We start from the raw sequence: 9,090 nt of genomic DNA, 5'->3' as shown, positions 1-9,090 counted from the left end.
TTGAATTAAAATGATCTCAGATCAGATACATTGAGTCGTCCCAAAAAAAGAGATTTTGCGAAGACCTCATTAGACCTCACAGGAGTTTCACAACAGCCTGTCGAGGATGGCTAATGCTAGATACTTTTTTGCTAACATGTCGGGATTGTTTAAAAAAAAACGTCAAAAATTGATAAATTGTGTATGGTCAGGGATTGAGTAGGTCAATTTGATTACCGTCGTAAGAAAACCTGATGTGACCGCAGCACACACACTTGGCAGTAAGTTTATGCGACGTCCATGTTCATTTTGAACAAACCAGTCAACCGATCTTGTTTTTCTTTTTGGAATGCGGCTAGTCGTTGTCTCAATTATGGCCTATGCTAGTTGAAGTGGCTGGAAAGAATTATTCCTCCAAAAGCCTGGACCATTTGCTTTTAAGTTTTTCTTTAAAACAGGGGTCTCAAACTCACGGCCCGGGGTCAACTGAGTATTATTTTTATTCACTAGATGTACCTGTATTCTGTCGTGCCACCATAAACGAGTGCTAAAAGCATAACAGAAGACAAAATACAGAGACTCAAAGTGACCAAAACGCACCTTTTACTTTTGAAAAATAGGAAAAGAAAAGTAGAACAAAAATAAATTTAAAAAAATAACAGAGACCAAAAAAAGAGGAAAAAAGAAATAAGACAAAAAGTAAAACTCAAGAAAAGAAGAAAAGGAAAAGGAAAAACATCTATCCATCCATTATCTGCCACATTTATTCTCAGTAGGGTCGTGGGGTGCCTGAGCCCCTCCCAGCTATCTTATGGCAGTGGGCAGGGGACACCCCAAACTGGTTGCCAGCCAGTCGCAGGGCACACAGAGACAGACAACCATCCATCATGGACAGTTTGGACCAGCCAATTAACCTGACATCCATGTTATTAGAATGTGGAAGGAAACCAAAGTTCCCGAAGGAAACCCACACAAGCACCGGGAGAACATGCAAACTCCACACAGGAAGGTTCAATGTCATGACCTCAGAACTGTGCCGCACTCACGCTAACAGTCCTGGCGTGCTGCCCAATGATAAACATCAAAATAGATAAGAAAAAAAGAAAAAAGGACCAAAAACAAAGAGAAAGACAGAAAAAAGGAAATAAGACAAAATATTAAACTTCAGAAAAATGGAAAAGAAAGATTAAAAAAAAGAGAAAAAAATTGAGGAAAAAAGATTCATTTCTGTATTTGTTCTCTCTTATTCCTTTCTCTTCTTTCCTTCCTTTTTTATTTCTTTTCCACCATTTTCATTTTTTTGTTTTCTTTTCCCCCTACTTTTCTTTTTATTCCTGTTTTTGTTTTTTTGCCTCTTTTTATATTTCTCCTTCTCTATTTTTTATTCCTTTTTAGAATAAAAAAGTCTCCGTAGTTTTTAGTCTTCCTTGGACTAGTGGACAAATATAGAACACTGTCCCCTTTAAGAACAGTGGAATGTTTTCATCAGCGCCGTTTATTTGGAAAACCCCATTTTGCCTAACATCACCCAGATCCTTGCACCAGTGGCCCCCAACTCAATTGAGTTGGAAATGAAATGAAATGAAGACCCTGCTTTACCATATTCATGGTTCTGTTTAAAATGACATATTCCTCTGCAAACCGTTTGTGTTTTTTTTGACAGCTACAAATAAAATCACAACAAAGAGGCAATCAAACTATTATTTGCACAAAAAGTCAGCTTTGGGTGATTTTTAGCCGTCAAAATGCATTTTTGTTTCTGTGAGCTTTATACATTGGTGCCTTGTTAAAATAAACACAGAAAACGAGTGCAGATCTTGAGAATGTACACACAGATGATCTGGGCAGAAACATCAACTGCTCAAAATTGTGAGACTATTATAAATAAACAACCCCACTAACACATTGTATCATTTCTTGATTATATGTACAAGCACAAATGCTTGAGACTTTTCAAGTCATTGTTTAGAGCACTCATGTCCAAAGAACACTGTCCCCTTTGGCCTGGGGGCCAGTTAACGGCCCATGATCAAATTTTTATTGGCCCTCGACCTCTGTCATTAAAATTATTAATATGTGGCCCGTCTGTAATGTTGTCTGCAGTAATAAAATAAATTTGTCCCAAAAAAATCCACCATTTGAGCGAATGATTGTCGTGATTACCTAAGTGGAGCCACCTAGGGTAATCATCTGGCGCGCTGGAGTGCGCTTCCTGATTGGATGGTGTTCCCCGCTTAAGCTGTCAGCGTCCGGAGATGGACGTTCGAGTGTACTCCTCGTATCTCTGAGTGTGACTCCAACATACAAGGTACCCACGATTTCTCTTGCCTGATTCATGCCTGCCTCTCGTTGCCTGACCTATTTCTGTTACAAGTTTTACGATCTACTCTCCCGCCTCGGCCACCGACTTAGTCATAGGCACCTTACGCTTTTCATCACGGAACTGCCGTTCCGCCCGAAGAGGCTTTCGACCAGCAAGAGCCGACGTCCCAAGCCTGTTCCAACAATCCTTGTCAATAAAAACTCTGAAACTGACGCAATTGGATCCGAGTGTCCGTTCTGGTTCATGACAATGATAGCAGTAGCCCTTTGGCCGAGAGCTAATTTTTTTTACTTATTAGTGTGTTATCACTGAGTTGTTACTTTGTTATTACCAGGTTATTTACTGGAACTAGGTTTGGACTCAATAAAGCTCTAAAATAAACATTTTAGTAGAAGTTCACGAGGGCACCTTAACTGTCCTTAGGCGGCACACTGAGGCCTGCGGGCACCACAATGGAGACCCCTGGTCTAGAGCAGGAGTCGGCAACTTTTTGGAGTCGGGGCCGCATTGGGTTGAAAAATATGACCAAGGGGCTGAGGCTGGAGGTAATTCCATCGTAGCGTTTTTGGAGTCTTTCCATAGGATGTTTGTAATATTGTTTGTTTTGGATTTTTCCTCAGTATTCCTGCCATTACAACTTTGTATTGTTGCATTACTGTAGTGGTGTTTTCATCAAATTTCTGTACAATTCTTTTGAGCAGTATTTATTTAGTATTTTGTAATATTTCTGCAGCAATATTTTGTATAACAGTATTAATGTAGTAATATTTTTATAATATTTCCATGTTTATGTCTTTCAGAATACAGTACTGTATAATCAAAACAACATATAACCTCTATGTTTTTAGAGCACTTAATTACATATTTAGTTTTCGAGTAATTTTGTCATGATTTTCTCGTAGTATTTTTGTTGTAGACACACCAAGGGACAAAAGTACCAAGTTGGCACTGAAAAAAAGTTTTCCTTATTAGTAGTACTTTATTTACTATTACTGTACGTAATGTCATTTTATTCTGACCATTTTCAATTGGCGGGCCGCATGAAGAAGCCTGACAAGAAGCCTTAAGTAGGTTTCACTGGGCTTAATCCTGACTGGGCCAAATCCCATTGAGTTAACGAACAAACAAACGAACGAACTAAACTAACTAACTAACTAACTAACTTTCTAACTAACGTCTCCCTCTATTGACTGTATCTTTCTATTTTTCTCTCTATGCTCTATTTGTCTCTAAAAAAATCCTTCCTTCCTTCTTTCCTTTCTTCTTTCCTTTCCTCCTTCCTTGATCCTTTCTCTCTTTCTTTATCTCTTTCTTTCTATCTTTCTTGTTCCTTTTGTCCATCTCTCTACCTTTTTTCTTTTTTCTCTCTTTCTCTTTCTCTATCTTTCTCGCTCTCTCTTTTCTCTCTCTATTTATATTTCTCTCTTCCTTTTTCTCTCTCTTGTTTTTTTCTTCTCTGTTTCTTTGTTTTATTTCTCTTTCTCTCTCTGTCCGTCCGTCATGCCCTTATTTTTCTCCCTCTTGGGTAATTAAGTGGTGACACCAACTCTTTTACTACCATTGGAAAAAAAGGCTTGTTATAAATAATAAGCTCTCAGGTGGCCACAAGCCACTCAGTCACCATCTTGAAATTGATGGCAAAAACAAGTAGTTTGCGTGTTATGCCTGAGGGTGGGAGCAAGCATGCATGTTTAAGCAATGCACATATTTACATGTATGTGCAAAAGGCCAATGGCGCGTTTGCCCTTTTTCTGTATATGCGTTTGTTGTCAAGTTTTGTGTTTACATTTATTAGTGTGCTTGAAGAGGGGCGTTACAACAACATGCCAGTGTGTGTTTATCAGTGTTTTTTCATACATACACTGTATATACAAATCCTATATATAATATATACATATGATATATACTGGACTGTCTCAGAAAATTAGAATATTGTGATAAAGTTCTTTATTTTCTGTAATGCAAATAAAAAACAAAAATGTCATACATTCTGGATTCTTTACACATCAACTGAACTATTTCAAGCCTTTTATTATTTGAATATTGCTGAATTTGGCTTACAGCTTAAGAAAACTCAAAAATCCTATCTCAAAATATTAGAATATCATGAAAAAGTATACAAGTAGGCTATCCAACTAATCACCTGAATCATCTAATTAACTCGAAACACCTTGCGAGGGTTTCCTGAGCCTTAAAAACACTCAGCTTGGTTCAGTAAACTAAATCACAAGTATGGGGAAGACTGCTGATCTGTCTGCTGTCCAGAGGACCATCATTGATACCCTCCTTCAGGAGGGTAAGACACAAAAAGAAATTTCTCAAAGAGCAGGCTGTTCACAGAGTGCAGTTTCAAAGCATATCCACAAAAAGTCTGGTGGAAGGGAAAAATGTGGCCGGAAACGCTGCACAACCAAGAGAGATGACCGCAGCCTTAACAAAATTGTGAAGAAGAGCCGCTTCCAGAATTTAGGGGAGCTTCAAAGACAGTGGGCTGAAGCTGGAGTCCAGGTATCAAAAGCCACAGTTCACAGACGTGTCCGGGAAATGGGCTACAATAGCCGTATTCCCATGGTCAAGCCACTTCTGAACTCAAGACAACGGAAGAAGCGCCTGACTTGGGCTATGGAGAAGAAGCACTGGACAGTTGCAGAGAGGTCCAAAGTCCTCTTTTCAGACAAAAGCAAGTTTTGCATTTCATTTGGAAGTCAAGGCGCCAGAGTCTGGAGAAAGGCTGGAGAGGAGCAAAATCCAAGTTGCTTGAAATCCAGTGTGAAGTTCCCACAGTCAGCAATGGTTTGGGGAGCCATGTCAGCTGCTGGTGTTGGTCCACTGTGTTTCATCAAGTCCAGAGTAAATGCAACTGTGTACCAAGAGATTTTAGAGCACTACATGCTTCCATCTGCTGAAAAGCTCTATGGAGATGAGGATTTCATTTTCCAGCATGATCTGGCACCTGCCCACAGTGCCAAAACCACCAGTAACTGGTGCACTGACCATGGCATCACTGTCCTTGATTGGCCTGCTAATTCCCCTGACCTGAACCCCATTGAGAATTTGTGGGGTATAGTTAAGAAGAAGATGAAAGACACCAGACCTACAAATGCAAATGAGCTGAAGGCCGCTATCGAAGCATCCTGGGCATCAATAACACCTCAGCAAAGCCACAGGCTGATTGCCTCCATGCCACGCCGGATCGATGCAGTAATCCGTGCAAAAGGATTCCCAACCAAGTACTGAGTGCATCAATGGACATTTTCAAATGATTGATTTAGTTTTGCTGTTATAAAATTATTTTTTTACTTGGTCTGAGGAAGTATTCTAATATTTTGAGATAGGATTTTTGAGTTTTTTTCAGCTGTAAGCCAAAATCAGCAATATTCAAATAATAAAAGGCTTGAAATAGTTCAGTTGATGTGTAATGAATCCAGAATGCATGACATTTTTGTTTTTTTAATTGCATTACAGAAAATAAAGAACTTTATCACAATATTCTAATTTTCTGAGACAGTCCAGTATATGTACGTATACACATTTGGTGGTGTAACATGAAGTAGGTTATGTTTAGCTAAAAAGAGGTGTGTATTGTTAGACATTGCGTGTCTCACCGCCTGCTTAAATTGTAGAATTCGGACCGTGTAATTAGACAAAGAAAACGAGCTGAATAAAAGTAAACAGAATATACTCTGGGTTCGAGCAGCATGGCGGAGAAGTGGTTAGCCCGTGTGCGGCACAGTTCTGAGGTCATGAGATTGAGCCTCCTGTGTGGAGTTTGCATGTTCTCCCTGTGCCTGCGTGGGTTTCCTCCTGGCACTCCGGTTTCCTCCTACATTCCAAAAACATGCATTTCAGGTTTATTTATCACGACCAAACGAGATCAACGAGTGCTGGTGGAAAACATTGAAGCGCACAGGGAGCGCAGTTGCTGTGTTTTGCGGAAACGTGGCTCACGTTTAGCATTCCGGACGCTAACGTGTAGCCACCCGGAGCTACCCGGAGCAATCCGGCTTCAGCGTCGCTATACAGAGACACGAAAGCCTACGGGAATCGGAGAGGAGACGGACTCGCTAACACGAGGTGGTGTATCCCTGGACACAAAGAAAAAGATTTCCATCTGCCGCAGGGATGTTGAACTTTTGGACTGGTGTGTGACGTCAGCCACTCCGCTACAAGCACCCCTAGGGCATCATGTTAATCTGTTAATAAACAACAGGGTAGACTGCTGGAAGTGTGAATTTCCCTACGGGGATGAATAAAGTATCTATCTATCTATCTATCTATCTATCTATCTATCTATCTATCTATCTATCTATCTATCTATCTATCTATCTATCTATCTATCTATCTATCTATCTATCTATCTATCTATCTATCTATCTATCTATCTATCTATCTATCTATCTATCTATCTATCTATCTATCTATCTATCTATCTATCTATCTATCTATTTATCTATCTATCTATCTATATATCTATCTATCTATTTATCTATCTATCTATCTATCTATCTGTTGGCCCGTCCAAATTGTCCCTAGGTGTGAATGAGCAAGCGAATTGTCTGTCCCTGTGTGCCATGCGACTGGCTGGCAACCAGTTCAGGGTGACTCCTGCCCACTGCCCGAAGATAGCTGGGATGGGGTCCAGCGCCCCCGCGACCCTATTGAGGATAAGGGGTGCAGATAATACAGATGGATGGATACTCTGGGTTTGTCAGAGAGTGTCGTACAGACCCAAACGCGAGACACAAGAGATATTGTCTGACACCCACTATGGGGAAAGTTTATTTAAACAGGAACAAAAAAGAATTATCTGTGAGAGAGAGTTGCGGAACCAGGATGGCAGAGGATGTGATCTTGAAAGGCGGACTGTGATGGAAAACAGAGAGGTCTTGGCGTGAAGAAAGATCTTGAGTTGAGTATTCGGGAATAATCTGCATGTGAGATGGCCCGGATAGACAATGGTTAGGACGAGAAGGGAACTGGAAGAGGGAACGTCTGTAGCAGGTATGGCAAGCTGGAACATGGAAGGTCTTGGAGCTGGAGATGCTTCAGAAATCAAAACTGAAATACTTAAATAGTTCAAGGCAGTTCAGCAAGGAGGTATGTGAGGCTTTCGCATTTATAGGGTAAGTGGCTAATTGCCCGATCAAGATCACCTGGGGGAGCAGCAAAGTTAGGGGACTGGAAAATGTGGCGGTGCTGCATTCCATTTGTGAAGATACGCCGGTACCAAACATGAATCTTTGGGGGGAGGAATGAAGTGAACAAACTTAGAGAACTGGTCTACGACGGTGAAGATTTTACCCTTGGAGGGTGGCAGACCGGCGACGAAACCTACAGAGATGTGAGACCAGGGTCGTCGTGGCGTCGGGAGCAGTTGGAGGCAGCCAGAAGGACGGGAATAGGATACTTGCTTTGGGCAAGGGGGTGCGAGCTGTCACAAACTCCCGGATATCGGGTTTCTGATTGCGGCAGCCGGGGCGGTAGGTCAAGATAAAGTTGAACGGCCGAAGAATAAGTGCCATCGGTCCTGGTGCAAATTCAACCTATTTGCAGAGCAGATATATCGAAGGTTCTTGAGGTCCATCCAGACCACAAATAGATGCTTGGCCCCCTCCAGCCAGCGCCTCCAATTATCAAGGGTGATCTTGACAGCCAATACTTCCCGATTACCCACGTCGTAATTACTCTCGGCGGAGCGAGGTGGCAAGGGAGTAAGGCACAAGGGTCGACCTTGCTATTGGAGGGGCAGCATTTGGAGAGGACAACTTAAACTCCACTCCTCAGCCCGAGCCTCCTTCTACACGATGAACCAACCGTATGAGTCTGGTTGGTTTGGGATAGGGAAGGAAACATACAGAACATTGATTTGAGAGAAGGCAGCCTGTTCTGCAGGATCCCACTGGAAGGGTCAGTGGATGGAGACCTGTGAGAAAGCAATGATTTGGCTGTAGATGCGGATCAAGCATCTATAGAAGTTAGCATAGCCGAGGAACTGTTGGAGATGCTTACGGGTAGTTGGTTCCGGCCAATCGGAAACTGCTGCCTCTTAGCGGGGCCGTTCTGTAGCTGGTATTTTGAGATGATGAAACCAAGGAATTAAACGGTCTTGGCGCGGAACTCACATTTCTCCCCCTTTCACGAATAGTCGGTTGACTAGGAGACGTTGGAGGACTTGGCGTGTTGTTTGTGGAGTTCGAGGTTGGGAGAGTAGATTGGGATGTCATCCAAGTAGACGAAGAAAACCGGTTAAGCATGTCGTTAAGTACATAGTTTACCAGGTTTACCATCGTGTAGCAGAGACGGTCTGGTAATTGAAAGAAAGTTCTTTAAAGCTCAATAATGTATTTAATATAACAATGTCATAGAAAACCCTCTTAGTTTTCTTTTCTTTTCAATATTTGAAACGGTAAGAAACAAAACATTGATTTTTTTATCATTTAAGTAATATTATTCAGTGTTGGGTTTCAGTTTAATTTGGAAACTTTTTATTTGAGATATTCCAATATAGTTGTGAATTAATAATTATATAATTGATTTTGATCAGTTTCCATATGAAATAATAATAATTTTGAATAAATTGCATAGTCAATTACCTGCGATGTATGCCGATTTTCGTTTTCCGGAGTTCCATTTAGCGGAGTGGATGACGTCACACGCTAAGCCGGGAATCGGAGAGGAGGTTAGCTCCGGTAGCTACCGGTTGCTCCAGGTAGCTCCACGTTAGCGTCCGAGATAATAGACGTGAGCCACGTTTCCGTAAAACACAGCAAACTGCACTCCCTGTACGC

The sequence above is a fragment of the Urocampus carinirostris genome, chromosome 13 (assembly GCF_059441175.1).
Source record: "Urocampus carinirostris isolate Australia breed hairy pipefish chromosome 13, RoL_Ucar_1.0, whole genome shotgun sequence".
NCBI classification, from domain to species: Eukaryota; Metazoa; Chordata; class Actinopteri; order Syngnathiformes; family Syngnathidae; genus Urocampus; species Urocampus carinirostris.
The sequence above is the reverse complement of the archived record's forward strand: the minus strand, read 5'-3'. Positions refer to the sequence as shown.